We start from the raw sequence: 15096 nt of genomic DNA on the forward strand, positions 1-15096 counted from the left end.
ATATATATATATAATTTTTTTTCCGAATGTGAAGAGATAGACTACCCTAAGCTAAAGTCGAGCCTTTCATCATGCTTCTTAGAAAGAAGATAAAAACGTTTACGTTGAAAAAAACAAACAAAACATCTCCTTTTCAAAAATTAAAAACAAAATAACATTAAAATGTCCTCTTCTCTTTCGTCCCTTTTTTATGTCGGGAACTTTGCCCCTCTATCTTTCACTCGTACGGGTAGATCGGACACAAATCGATATCCTATCTGAAATTAAGAGATTCTTAAACTCGATTAAATAATTAAATATAGATATTAGGATAACCGAGTATGAAGATATCCGACTTAAAATTTTAATTAAATTAATGGATTAGGGATGTAGTCAGATTATGGGCATGATCCAACTGTAATTAATTATAAGTTTTCTTTGGATTTAATTTCTTCTGTATTATAGTTTGAGTCGGGATTGATGATCTTCCGTTTGACACCCGATAGTCTGGCCACTTGCCCATGTCCGGTAACCTCTAGTTATCCATTTCAACCCAAACTATAATTTGAGAAAACATAACAATAAATCCAAGGAAGGATCTTAATTAATTGTAGTTGGATCACGGCCATAATATTTCAGTCGTAATTGTAAGTATTTATCCCTGATCTATTTTTGTATGAACAAGAGGATCTAATCTCTCCTATCTGTGTTTGTCATTTTTTCTTCTGCATCTCATTATCTCCTTTTTCACTTTTAAATGTTAAACTCGATCCTCTTATAGATATGGGTATGGAATAGATATCCAATCTTAGGTATCAAGATGAGGATGAAAATTAAACATTGGGATGAAGATGGATCCGGATGGGTATAAGAACGATGATGAAGGTTGAAAAACTTATGGGAATATAAATGGAGATAGGAATAGATATACTAAATAAGAATGAAAACAGATGATATTAAATTGAATCTAAACTCAACCTATTGTCATCCCAAAACAACGACTTTTAACGAGAAGTAAACAGGGTCATTGTCGAGAAGTAAACAAGGGTTATTTAAGGAGACAGACCCCAATCAATTGGAGGATCTTGTAAATTGATTGCGAACGGATAATTATCAAAGTTTGGATATTGAAAAAAATATGGAAATAAAAAGATTAAGTTAATAATTTAGAAGAAGACAAAAATATTGTCTGGCTGGGCGTCCAGGTTGGTTTTGTTCTTTTCTGTATCGCACAATGTTTTAAAATGGCTCCCGGTCGCTCTCAAGATGTATATTTTTTTTCTACATTTTACTACTAGTGAGGAAATTTTAGTATTATCTATTCATATATTTTTCATAATTTTTAAAAATACATCAGAGAAAGATGTTAATTGTCACTTAAATATTTATAATTATGATATATTTATAAAAAAAAAATTAATTTGTCTTGACCGTCAATAAAAAATTTCTGACTAATTAATCATTTTTTAAATATTTTTTAAAAAATATGGTGTATTAATTTTAGTTTAAAATAATTTAAAATTATCTAATTAATTAATATTTTTTAGACAAATTTAAGTAATGAGACTGAAATTGATTGATGAATATATCGTATTTTAAAATTTAATATATTTTAAATTAAGAGAGTTGTAAGAATCTGTTAATGATAGGAATATGATACTGTCCGAGAGTGAGTCAACGGACGCTGAAAAGTTAGCGCTTACATTGACTGGATGTCGACTGAAGATGACGTGGACCTCCAACAAGCTAAGCCTGCAACCACAAGTCGTTAGTGACGAGCCAGGGAGGGGTTCCCCGACGATGGTCCACCGACGCTCAAGTCAGTTATCGGCGGCAAACGAATGAAGTAGATAAGAGAAGAGAGCAACAGCGTAACTGTAGCTACAGTAGTCAACCTACCTCCGTCGAAGCCTGGGGGTCCTTATTGTTGGTTGCTACTCGGAAAGTCTAGAAGTTCCACTATACAAAAAAATTTGTACAAAGGTCTGAACCTTTTCCTAGCTACCATGTGTTCTTTTAAATTAAATTTTGGATCGCCTGCGGAACTTAACACGTTTGATCCAAAACTTAATCTATTTGTTCTTTTAGGTTTTGACTTGGATCTCCTGCGGAACTTAACACGTTCGACCCAAGTCACCTTAAGTTATTAATTCCATTAAATATTAATTTCTATAATCGGTTCCCAGTACTGACGTGGCGAGGCACATGGCCTTCTTGGATATGGGAGCAACCACCACCGACTCGACAAAACCTTTTATAGAAAGCTAATATTTAATTTCCTAAAATAACTTTAGGTTAACCGAAAAGAACAATCAAATCACAAGGAAAAGAAAAACAAAAGAACACTATATCGAAAACAAATTCGAAACTCTAGAATCGTATGCCTCTTGTATTTAGTATTATTTCCAAAAATAACTAGTATGATGCGGAAAGAAAAATTACTAGTTATACCTTTTAGAAAAACCTCTTGATCTTCTACCGTATTCCTCTTCTAACCTCGGACGTTGTGTGGGTAACGATCTTCCGAGATGAGAACCACCAAGCACCTTCTTCTTCCTTGCAAGTTTCGGCCATCAAAACTTCTTCTAGGATGAAGAGGTTCGGCCACCACCACCATGCTCCAAGGGATGCTAAAAACAAAGCTTTCTTTCTCTCCTTCTTCTTCTTCTTCTCTAAACTTGATCCGGCCACCATATGAGTCTCCACAAGAAGGATGAGGTTCGGCCATCAAAGAGAAGAAAGGAGGAGAGGATGGCCGGCCACACCAAGGAAGAAAAAGAGAGAGGAAAAATAATAGAGTTTTTCACCATGAAGGCACATCTACCCTCTCTTTTATAATCCTTGGCTTTGGCAAATAAGGAAATTTAAATAAAAATTTCCTTAATTCTTTTGTCATTGATAAGGAAAATTTATTTAATTAAAAATAATTTTTTCCTCATCAACAATGTGGCCGGCCACTTTAAATCAAGCAAGGGAAATTTAATTCAATCAAGAATTAAAACTTTCCTAATTTGTTTCCGGAAATTTTATAAAAAATTTCTCTAATAATTTTCCCTTCAGATGGTCAATAAAAAGGAAATTTTATAAATTAAAATATTTCTTTTAAACATGTGGATAAAAAGAAAGTTATCTTTAAAAATTAAAATCTCTTCCAATCTACAAATAAGGAAAGATATCTAATCTTTTCTTAATCCTTGTAGAAGCTTTATAAAAGAGATATTTAATTTTTTAAACTCTCTTTTAAATCATGAACATGATTAAAAGGAAAATTTTTACCAAAATTAAAATCAACCTTTTAATCTACAAATAAAGAAAGAGATTTAACTCTTCTCTTAATCTTTTGTAGAATCTTATAAAAGGAAAGATTTAAATTTTTAAACTCTCTTTTAAATCATGTTATCCACATGAGAAAAATTAAAAAAAAATAAAATTCCTTTTTATTTTAATAGGGCCGACCACCTAAGCTTGAGTTCAAGCTAGGGCCGGTCACATAAATTCACCCATGAACCAAAACATGGCCGGCCCTAGCTTGGTCTCCAAGCTAGCTTGGCCGGCCCCCTATAGGATGGGTAAGAAGGTGGGTATAGGTGGGTATATTACTCTATAATTAAGAGGCTACGATAGGGACCGAGAGGAGGAATTGGTTTTGGTCTCCCGATAAAATTAAGCATCCCGTGTTCGCCCCGAACACACAACTTAATTTTATCAATAATAATTCATTCCACTAGAGAATTATTATTGAACTACCGCACCAATCCCAAATTACATTTTTGGGCTCCTTCTTATTATGAGTGTGTTAGTCTCCCTGTGTTTAAGATAACAAATGTCCACTAATTAAGTAAGTTACTGACAACTCACTTAATTAATATCTAGCTCCAAGAGTAGTACCACTCAACTTCATCGTCATGTCGGACTAAGTCCACCTGCAGGGTTTAACATGACAATCCTTTTGAGCTCCTCTTGGGGACATTCTCAACCTAGTATCTCTAGGACACAGTTTCCTTCTATAGTCAACAACACACACTATAAGTGATATCATTTCCCAACTTATCGGGCTTATTGATTCATCGAACTAAATCTCACCCATTGACAAATTAAAGAAATAAATATCAAATATATGTGCTTGTTATTATATTAGGATTAAAAGCACACACTTCCATAATAACTGAGGTCTTTGTTTCTTTATTAAGTCAATATAAAAGAAACGACCTCTAATGGTCCTACTCAATACACTCTAAGTGTACTAGTGTAATTATATAGTTAAGATGAACTAATACCTAATTACACTACGACCTTCAAATGGTTTGTTCCTTTCCATCTTGGTCGTGAGCTACTGTTTATAATTTATAAGGTACTGATAACATGATCCTCTGTGTGTGACACCACACACCATGTTATCTACAATATAAATTAATTGAACAACTACATTTATCACAAATGTAGACATTTGACCAATGTGATTCTTATTTCTAGATAAATGTTTATATCAAAAGCTAGGCTTTTAGTATACACTCTAACAATCTCCCACTTATACTAAAAGACTAAGCTGTCATATCTGCTGTCATACATCTGATTCTCATCCCTTCAACATGCCCATCAAAAGCTCTTGCCTTAAGGACCTTAGTGAAAGGATCTATAGGTCATCACCTGATGCAATCTAGGCGCAACAACTTCTCCTCGTTATACGATTCCTCGTATTGGGTGGTACTTGCGCTCTATTGTGTTTACTTGCCTTATAGACTTATGGTTTCTTCGAGTTTGCTACTGCACCAACATTATTACAATAAATTGTAATAATTTTTGGACAAACCAGAAATCATATCTAAGTCTATCTTGAGGTTATTGAGCATTTATGGCTACCTCAGAGGCTTGCCATATACTAAGCTTCTATGGTGGAGTTCAGAAAAACACCTATGCTTATCACTCTTCCATAGTTATGACTTTACCTCCTAAAGTAAACACAAAACCCTGAGGTTGACTTATTATTGTCCCTATCCGATTGGAAGTCAAAATCCATGCAACCCACAAGGACTAAATTAACTGCCTTGTAAGCTAGCATATAATCTCTAGTGCCTCTAAGGTACTACAATATATGTTTTACTGCAGTCCACTGTCCTTGTCCAGGCTTACTTTGATATCTGCTAACTATGCCCTCGGCAAAACAGATTTCTAATCTCGTGCGTAGCATACATTAGGCTTCCAACAGCCGTAGCATAAAGAACTGCCTTTATCTCCTTTGATGTCTACAGAGACATATCTTTAGATAAAGTTACTCCATCCTGAAAAGGTAAGAAACCTTTCTTGGAGTTTTGTATGCTTTAAAACGAGCAAGGATTTTTCCGATGTATGAAGCTTGGGATAAGTAAAATATTCTTTTCTTGCGATCCCTTATTACTTTGATCTCAAGAATATATACATTCTCCCAAGTCCTTTATATTGAATTGTTTGGACAACCATACCCTTACTTCTGACAACATTTTGATATTGTTTCCAACTACCAAAAATGTTATCTAAGTATAGTACAAGAAATACCACCACGTTTCCATCACATCTTTTGTATACACAAGACTTATCCGGTTACTAAATCCATAGATCTGGATTACTTTGATAAACCGGATGTTCCAAGACCTTGAAGCTTTGCCTCAGTCCATAGACTGATTGAGCTTACACACAAGATGCTCTTAGCCCTTTGCAATGAACCCTTCTGGTTGCTTTATATGGATGTTTTCTTCAAGACTTCCATTAAGGAATGCTGTCTTGACATCCACTTGCCAAATAGATAAAAGAATCCGGATAGACTTATGCATGGCTACCAGTGAAAAAGTTTTCTTTTTTATCTAGCCTTGCTTTGAAAGTTTCTACCTTCCTGTCTATCCCTCTTTTCCTAATATAGACCTTTTTACACCCAAAGGCTTTTATACCATTTGGTGGTTCTATAAGCTTCCAGATTTTATTAGAATACATATATTCTAATTCTGTTATTCATTACTCTTTGCCAAGATATTGCATCTTTATCTTGGAGTGCTTCGTCATATGTTCGGAAATCAGGTTCATGTCCTCCAGGGATCGAGTCCAAAAACTCTCCCAAAACATAAATCTTTTTAGGTTGTCTAACAACCCTCCCACTACGATGAGGTACTTTCTGCAATTGTGTATCATTTGTGATACGTATTGCAGTTTCTTGTGATATTTCATCTTGTACAGTTGGTACTAGATTAGACATGTCCTTTATTATTTCCTTAAGAACAAATTTACTTATGGGCATGAGGTTTATTACATAGTCTTTTTCTAAAAATCGGTCATTGATGCTAACAATAACCTTCTGATTTTTAAGACTATAAACCTACTTTCATTTCTCTAGGATAACCCACAAACAAGTGAATTCCTGTCCAACTTATCATAGTCTCTCTTCAGCATATGTGCTGGACTACCCGAATCTGAATATGCTTCAAAATAGGCTTACACCTATTCAGCAATTCTATATGAGTAGAGAGTTCTGACTTTGGAAGGTACTATGTTCACTTCCGTTTCCAGAGTATATCCTTAAAATGAATTTGGTAATTTTCTAAATAACTCATCATCAATCTACTTATTTCCATAAGAGTCCTATACCTTCCTTTTTCTACACCATTCTGTTGGGATATACCTAGGTGTAGTTAGTTGGGATTGAATCCCTACTTCTGATAAGTGACTCCTAAATTCTCCCAAGAGGTACTTGCCACTACGATCTCACCGTAGTGTCTTGATACTTTTACCTTGACATTTCTCCACATCAGCCTCATACTCTTTGAACTAATCAAAGCTCTTAGACTTGTGGCACATCAAGTAAACGTATCTGTATATCAAATAGTTGTCTATAAAATAGACGAAATATTTGAAACAACCTCTTGCTTGGATAGTCATAGGATCACACAAATCATAATGAACCAATTTCAACATATCTTTGACTCCATACCCCTTAGACTTGAAAGCTTTTTGGTTATTTTTCCTTCCAAGTAAGACTCGCAGGTTGGAAAGATTTCCACTACTAATGAACCCAAAAGTTCATCAGCTACCAATGAATCATACTCAAGTTAATATAACCTAGCCTTAGATGCCAAAGATATAATTGGTTCATTTCCGAAGGTTACTTTCTCTTAAAGTTAGAAGACGTGTTACTAATTTCCATTTGTTGCATCGTGAGAGTTATTGGATTTATAAATTGCCAACCATCGTACCAGAACAGATAACTTCCCTCTTTTTCTTAATAACAACTTTGTTATTAAAAGAGGCAGAATATCATGTTCTTTGAATAGTTTAGAAACTGAAAACTAGTTCTTTCTAAACTTGGTGTGTAAAGACAATTACTCAAAAATCCATGTTTTATTTTTATCAAAAGATAAACATCTCCCATTGCCACTTTTACAGAAGTGCCCATGTGGACGGTGTTTTTATTTTCATTTAGTTGTCGGGTTTCTGAAACCCCAATGAATTGCGGACATGATTAATGACATCTATATCTACACCCAGGTTCCGTAGATAACACCACTAAACATGTTTCAACTAATGAATAAAATACACCTATATTGTTCTTAGTTCTAAGAGGACAGTCTACCTTAATGTCCAAATCCTATTTCCAATCAATTATAATTGGGACCACTAAGTCTATCCTAAAGTATATCAGCTAGGGATTGACCATCATCCTAAGAATCACAAAAATATTTGGTTAAGACCAACTCCTTAAAAATCCCATGAATTTTGTATGCCACGTTAGTGTGGACGTATACAAATTCAAAGAGGAAATTTTATCATTTAATTTTATTATCTCGTCAACCTTACTTTATGACGAATAAAATTAATAGTTGGTCTATCTTTAATCAAATATTTGGTCAAGACTTCTAAATTTAAAATAATATTGATTCCTCTAACAATACTATTTAAATCTACCAACACCTCAAAACACCGTGAATTTTGCATGCCACGTTAGTGTGACACAAAATCAACATTTGTAAGAGGAGGGTTTTACCCATTAACTATCTTGTCAACGTAACTTTATAACAAATAAAATTATCTCAAACACCGTTAATTTTGTATGCCACGTTAGTGTGGACGTATACAAAATCAATCATTTGTAAGAGGGGTTTTAACCCTTTAATTTTATTATCTTGTCAACCTAGTTTTATGACAAATTAATAGTTGGTTTCATTTGGTCACACAAATAATAACAGTGACTCCGATGGGGAGGATACTATTAGATGTGTCTAAGTGTATACCATTACTTGACACTAAGTCTATTAATAAGATTATGCCCCTTCCGTTGGGGAAGATCACACGCTCTTAATTAACTTCCTATAGTCATCCAAAAATGGAAGTCTGTTCTAGTGATCTGCAAACTAGCTCATCCGTTATGGAGGAAGGCACTCAGAGCCAACGCGCAACCTTGTTTGCATCACTTACAAACCAGTAATGGAGACCATGGGATTTACTTAAAAATCCCTCTCCCACTTAGTTATTTATTAATGAGGAATTTTAACTATGCTAGCCTACTAAACTTGTAAACTAACATGCACACACAGCACAATATAAAAGCAATAAATAGAAAATCTAATTTTCAACTATTATGGCTTTTATCTCTAGTTGTCCTCCGTGTGTTGTCATCCCAAGCTGCTGCCATATTTGGCCACCGCCACCGGGTCTAGCTGTCGCATCCATCTTGCTCCTTGTTCTGCTGCGCCTCTGGTCCTTAGAAGGTTCCACGCTTTACAAGATTCGATCCGCGACATAAATAGAATTTTACAATTTTGATCCTATATTCCATAAAAGGAATGTACATGTATCTAGATCAAAAATAAAATCCTAATAAAACTAAATACAGCTCCTGCTGTATTTTATAATACAATCATGCACACACATATAAATGCCCTTGACATGTCCAAGGGTCCAATCACACACATAAAACTATAAGCCATAATAGTTGGATTCTGCATCCACAAAGTTAGCACATCCTACTATTATCCTGCCTAAATTATGTATGACATGTGCATAATTAAACTAATACCAAATACACAGAGGCAAAACCCTAGCTTTGATACCAATTGTTGGTTGCTACTCAGAAAGTCTAGAGGTTCCACTGTAAAAAAAATTTTGTACAAAGGTCTGAACCTTTTCCTAGCTACCATGTGTTCTTTTAAATTAAATTTTGGATCGCCTGCGAAACTTAACATGTTTGATCCAAAACTTAATCTATTTGTTCTTTTAGGTTTTGACTTGGATCTCCTGCGGAACTTAACACGTTCGACCCAAGTCACCTTAAGTTATTAATTCCATTAAATATTAATTTCTATAATCGGTTCCCAGTACTGACGTGGCGAGGCACATGGCCTTCTTGGATATGGGAGCAACCACCACCGACTCGACAAAACCTTTTATAGAAAGCTAATATTTAATTTCCTAAAATAACTTTAGGTTAACCGAAAAGAACAATCAAATCACAAGGAAAAGAAAAACAAAAGAACACTATATCGAAAACAAATTCGAAACTCTAGAATCGTATGCCTCTTGTATTTAGTATTATTTCCAAAAATAACTAGTATGATGCGGAAAGAAAAATTACTAGTTATACCTTTTAGAAAAACCTCTTGATCTTCTACCGTATTCCTCTTCTAACCTCGGACGTTGTGTGGGCAACGATCTTCCGAGATGAGAACCACCAAGCACCTTCTTCTTCCTTGCAAGTTTCGGCCATCAAAACTTCTTCTAGGATGAAGAGGTTCGGCCACCACCACCATGCTCCAAGGGATGCTAGAAACAAAGCTTTCTTTCTCTCCTTCTTCTTCTTCTTCTCTAAACTTGATCCGGCCACCATATGAGTCTCCACAAGAAGGATGAGGTTCGGCCATCAAAGAGAAGAAAGGAGGAGAGGATGGTCACACCAAGGAAGAAAAAGAGAGAGGAAAAATAATAGAGTTTTTCACCATGAAGGCACATCTACCCTCTCTTTTATAATCCTTGGCTTTGGCAAATAAGTAAATTTAAATAAAAATTTCCTTAATTCTTTTGCCATTGATAAGGAAAATTTATTTAATTAAAAATAATTTTTTTCCTCATCAACAATGTGGCCGGCCACTTTAAATCAAGCAAGGGAAATTTAATTCAATCAAGAATTAAAACTTTCCTAATTTGTTTCCGGAAATTTTATAAAAAATTTCTCTAATAATTTTCCCTTCATGATGGTCAATAAAAAGGAAATTTTATAAATTAAAATATTTCTTTTAAACATGTGGATAAAAAGAAAGTTATCTTTAAAAATTAAAATCTCTTCCAATCTACAAATAAGGAAAGATATCTAATCTTTTCTTAATCCTTGTAGAAGCTTTATAAAAGAGATATTTAATTTTTTAAACTCTCTTTTAAATCATGAACATGATTAAAAGGAAAATTTTTACCAAAATTAAAATCAACCTTTTAATCTACAAATAAAGAAAGAGATTTAACTCTTCTCTTAATCTTTTGTAGAATCTTATAAAAGGAAAGATTTAAATTTTTAAACTCTCTTTTAAATCATGTTATCCACATGAGAAAAATTAAAAAAAAATAAAATTCCTTTTTATTTTAATAGGGCCGGCCACCTAAGCTTGAGTTCAAGCTAGGCCCGGCCACATAAATTCACCCATGAACCAAAACATGGCCGGCCCTAGCTTGGTCTCCAAGCTAGCTTGGCCGGCCCCCTATAGGATGGGTAAGAAGGTGGGTATAGGTGGGTATAGTACTCTATAATTAAGAGGCTACGATAGGGACCGAGAGGAGGAATTTGTTTTGGTCTCCCGATAAAATTAAACATCCCGTGTTCGCCCCGAACACATAACTTAATTTTATCAATAATAATTCATTCCACTAGAGAATTATTATTGAACTACCGCACCAATCCCAAATTACATTTTTGGGCTCCTTCTTATTATGAGTGTGTTAGTCTCCCTGTGTTTAAGATAACAAATGTCCACTAATTAAGTAAGTTACTGACAACTCACTTAATTAATATCTAGCTCCAAGAGTAGTACCACTCAACTTCATCGTCATGTCGGACTAAATCCACCTACAGGGTTTAACATGACAATCCTTTTGAGCTCCTCTTGGGGACATTCTCAACCTAGTATCTCTAGGACACAGTTTCCTTCTATAGTCAACAACACACACTATAAGTGATATCATTTCCCAACTTATCGGGCTTATTGATTCATCGAACTAAATCTCACCCATTGACAAATTAAAGAAATAAATATCAAATATATGTGCTTGTTATTATATTAGGATTAAGAGCACACACTTCCATAATAACTGAGGTCTTTGTTTCTTTATAAAGTCAGTATAAAAGAAACGACCTCTAATGGTCCTACTCAATACACTCTAAGTGTACTAGTGTAATTATATAGTTAAGATAAACTAATACCTAATTACACTACGACCTTCAAATGGTTTGTTCCTTTCCATCTTGGTCGTGAGCTACTGTTTATAATTTATAAGGTACTGATAACATGATCCTCTGTGTGTGACACCACACACCATGTTATCTACAATATAAATTAATTGAACAACTACATTTATCACAAATGTAGACATTTGACCAATGTGATTCTTATTTCTATATAAATGTTTATATCAAAAGCTAGGCTTTTAGTATACACTCTAACAGTTATATAGGGCTCTCAGGAGGCGCGTGCACACTTCCCAAGGTGTGCACGCTTCTCAAAGCATACATGGAAAGAACATGTCAGAAAAATGTGTCTGATGTCATACATTAACAGCCCGAGCATATTCCTGATGTGGTAGTGGAAGCTTCCACCGTACGATTCTATGTCTGACCATCCTGCCAACCATGCAATCTATCGGTGACATTAGTCCCTAGGAAGATATTGTCGGTGCGGTTAGCACTAATGGTCTAACTCAAGTTTTGATGAATGACAAAATAGGTTAAGTTAGTTTCGTTGTTATCTAACACTCTGATCGAGTGTGCAGGGGAAGCCTAGATAGGTCGACGGACTGACCTGATATCTGGCATGAAGCTCAGCTAGGTCGACGGTCCGATCCGATAGCTGACACGAAGTCTAAACGGGTCGATGGGCTGACCGAAATTTTGGCACGAAGTCCAGCTAGGTTGACGGGCTGACCAGATAGCTGAAACGAAGCCCAGGCGGGTCGAAGGGTTGACCCGACATCTGACAGGTAAATGAAGGTAAGTCACTAGAGGGGAGTGACTGTGAGGACGCGTTCCCGGGAAGGGAACATTAGGCGTCGATCTGACTTAGATGATCGATGACTTAGATCTATTTCGGATACCTAAGTCGAGATCGTGATTAGATTCCGATCTTGAGGAGACAGAATCTAATTATTATTCCTGTTTGATCATAAACTGTGCTGACACTCTGTTTTGCAGGATATTTTGCATTTATGCTTCGGACTAACATTTTCTTGCAGGGAAATGGAGTTGCTAGAAAATGGAGTTCGGGCGCCCGGAATGTAAGTTTTATCCACAACGTCACTTCGTCACGTGGAACGCCCTGATTGGCTCGGCTACGTCATATTCGGGGCTCCCGAAGGGATCCAGGCGCCTCGAACCTCCTATATAAGGAGGGTAAAGGCTGGAGTCAAAGAATAACAACGAACGATCTACGCTCCTGTGCTCCTGCGACGCTACAAGGCTCTCCGACAAGTTTCGTTCTCTTATTATTCTCCTATTGTTGGTTTATTTTCCTTTACTAAAATTCATGTACTACATTTGTAAGAATATTTTGAATTATTAGTAATTACCCAACGAAAGCACTCAACGAGTGCCGACCTTGGAGTAGGAGTCGCCGATGGCTCCGAACCAAGTAAAAGATATTTGTGTTAGCGTCGCTCTCTCTTTTCACTTTTCTTTTTCCGCTGCGTGCTTACTCGCTCGATTTTTTATCGCTATTCACCTCTCCCTCTAGCGAAACTCATCGATCCAACAGATATCACCAACTGCCCTTTTGTCTGTTATTGGGTCGGGCGGGAGAGCCGCTCGGCCAGTCTGTCGTCCGGGTGATACAATGGTCGGGTCGAGCGTCCGCTCTGCCAATGATCTGCTATCCGACTCCGCCCTGTCGACCGAAGGAGCCTGCCTGTCGAGTCAAGGTTTCGTCCGCTGTTTAGCCGAGCGAGACGGTCGCTCGGCTTTCATCCTTCCCTGGTTGAGCTTTATGAGCGTCGGAAGCTCGGTATCTGATCGAGCTATCGAAGTGTCGGACCGGCTACTCTTCATGCTGACCGGGAAGGTAGCTCGCCTGATCGGACACCTACCTGGGACTTGGGAGGTTTCTCCTTCAGCGTTCCCGGAGAGGTGTGAACTGCGTGGTCAGGGCTGACGTTGCCCGAATCCCCTCGGAACCCGTGCAAACCCCCTCCATTAAGGTCGAGCATGCGCCTATGCTTAATAATGATGCCCCTTAAATGCCAACATGTAGGAGTGCGCCACATGTCACCGCCGCATGCGCCGCACGTCCGAGGTGACATCTGCTGATGTGACGATTGGCGGTTTGAATTCAACGGTTGGATGTGCTCATTGATTCCTGAGCCCTAGATCGGATAGCTCTGGCTGGCTGAGCCAATCTTTATAAAGCCGTGGTGTCAGCTTCTGTTCTATCGTCTTAAGTCTGTCGTGTGCTCCGGCGATTTAGTGCGTTTGGTTGCTCCGGCGAACCTCGGCTCTTTGCTGCAGCGATCCATTGTTCCCTGCGGTGGTTCTCTTCCTCTCATAAGCTTTCCTTCTCCCTTTCTCGTTGCTCTTCCGCTGCTCTTTCTCCACCACTGTTCTGACGTTTGTCTAGCGTCCGTTTTACGTTTTTCTCCCTCTTCGTCCGTCGAGCTCTTTGCTTCTCGATTTTGCGGCGATGGCGAGTTGTTCTCAGCCTTCCGACCCAGCTCCCGATCTATGGTATAATGCCATGGAGATTCGGTTCGACGTGGGCGACGTCGCGAGCCTGATAAACTCCTTTGACATCCCTTCTGACCATGAAATAGTTCTAGCCTCCCCGTCCGACCGGCCAAATGATCCGCCGGTCAACACAGTTTGTTTCTTCCGAGACTAATTCGTGGTTAGTCTTCGCTTCCCCATCCATCCCTTTATAACTGAGGTCCGTAATTATTTTTGTGTCCCTCTTGCCCAACTCATCCCCAACTCTTTTCGCCTTTTATGCGGTGTGGTCGTACTCTTTCGAGTGCACGACATCCCGCTAACTCCTCAGACCTTCTATTTCTTCTATTATCCCAAGTAGTCCGAGCTGGGCACCTACCTCTTCCAGTCTCGGACCGGGCTTGTCTTTTTTGATAAAATGTCAACTTCCAATAAACATTGGAATGATTACTTTTTCTATCTAAGACTCCCCGAACGGTCGTGCTTCCAAACCAAATGGCAGGTCGGACTTCCACCTCCGCCAGAGCTGAACAAGTACAAGACTCGGCCGGACTACCTCCATGCTGCTAACACGTTGGTCGGCCTGAAGTTCGTGATCCCCAACTCTTTTCGCCTTCTATGTCGGAGGGAGTGATGTACATGTTCGGGCTGAGTCTGATCCGAACGAAGCTCCCGAGCAGCCTAGGTATGAAATTTCTCAACCTTCTTCCCTTTAGTCTAACTGATTCTTTTCTTCTCTTGCAGTCGACATCACGATGCACGCTCGGGCAGCCTGCATAATGAAGGTCAAGCAAGCTAAGATCGAAGCAGCTGCAGCCAAGGAGATGGAACGACTCGGCTTGACCCCAGTCGGCTCACAGGAGGGTACACTCGGGGAGACCCCAACTGTGGGCGACGGGACCGCCGAACGGACTCCCAACGTAGAAGAGGCGGCTGACCCGTGCCCGGTTCGAGAAGTGCCACCCACTGTCCATACTAAGGGCTCGGGGTCCTCGGGCGATGAGGTACCGCTCACCCGCAAGAGATGCCGAACAGACACGCCCTCCCGCTTCGCCACTTCGACCGTATAAGCTTCCGCAAGGGGAGGCACTCCGTCTTCAGCCGCTCCCGAAATAGTGGAGGCTACTTCCTCTGATCGGACTCCGTCCTTTGCTGAGCTACCACCAGAGCCGCTCGTCGTTCAACCGATCACTTCCTTGCCTCCGACC

This window comes from Zingiber officinale, chromosome 2A (genome assembly GCF_018446385.1).
Source record: "Zingiber officinale cultivar Zhangliang chromosome 2A, Zo_v1.1, whole genome shotgun sequence".
In the NCBI taxonomy this organism is placed as follows: domain Eukaryota; kingdom Viridiplantae; phylum Streptophyta; class Magnoliopsida; order Zingiberales; family Zingiberaceae; genus Zingiber; species Zingiber officinale.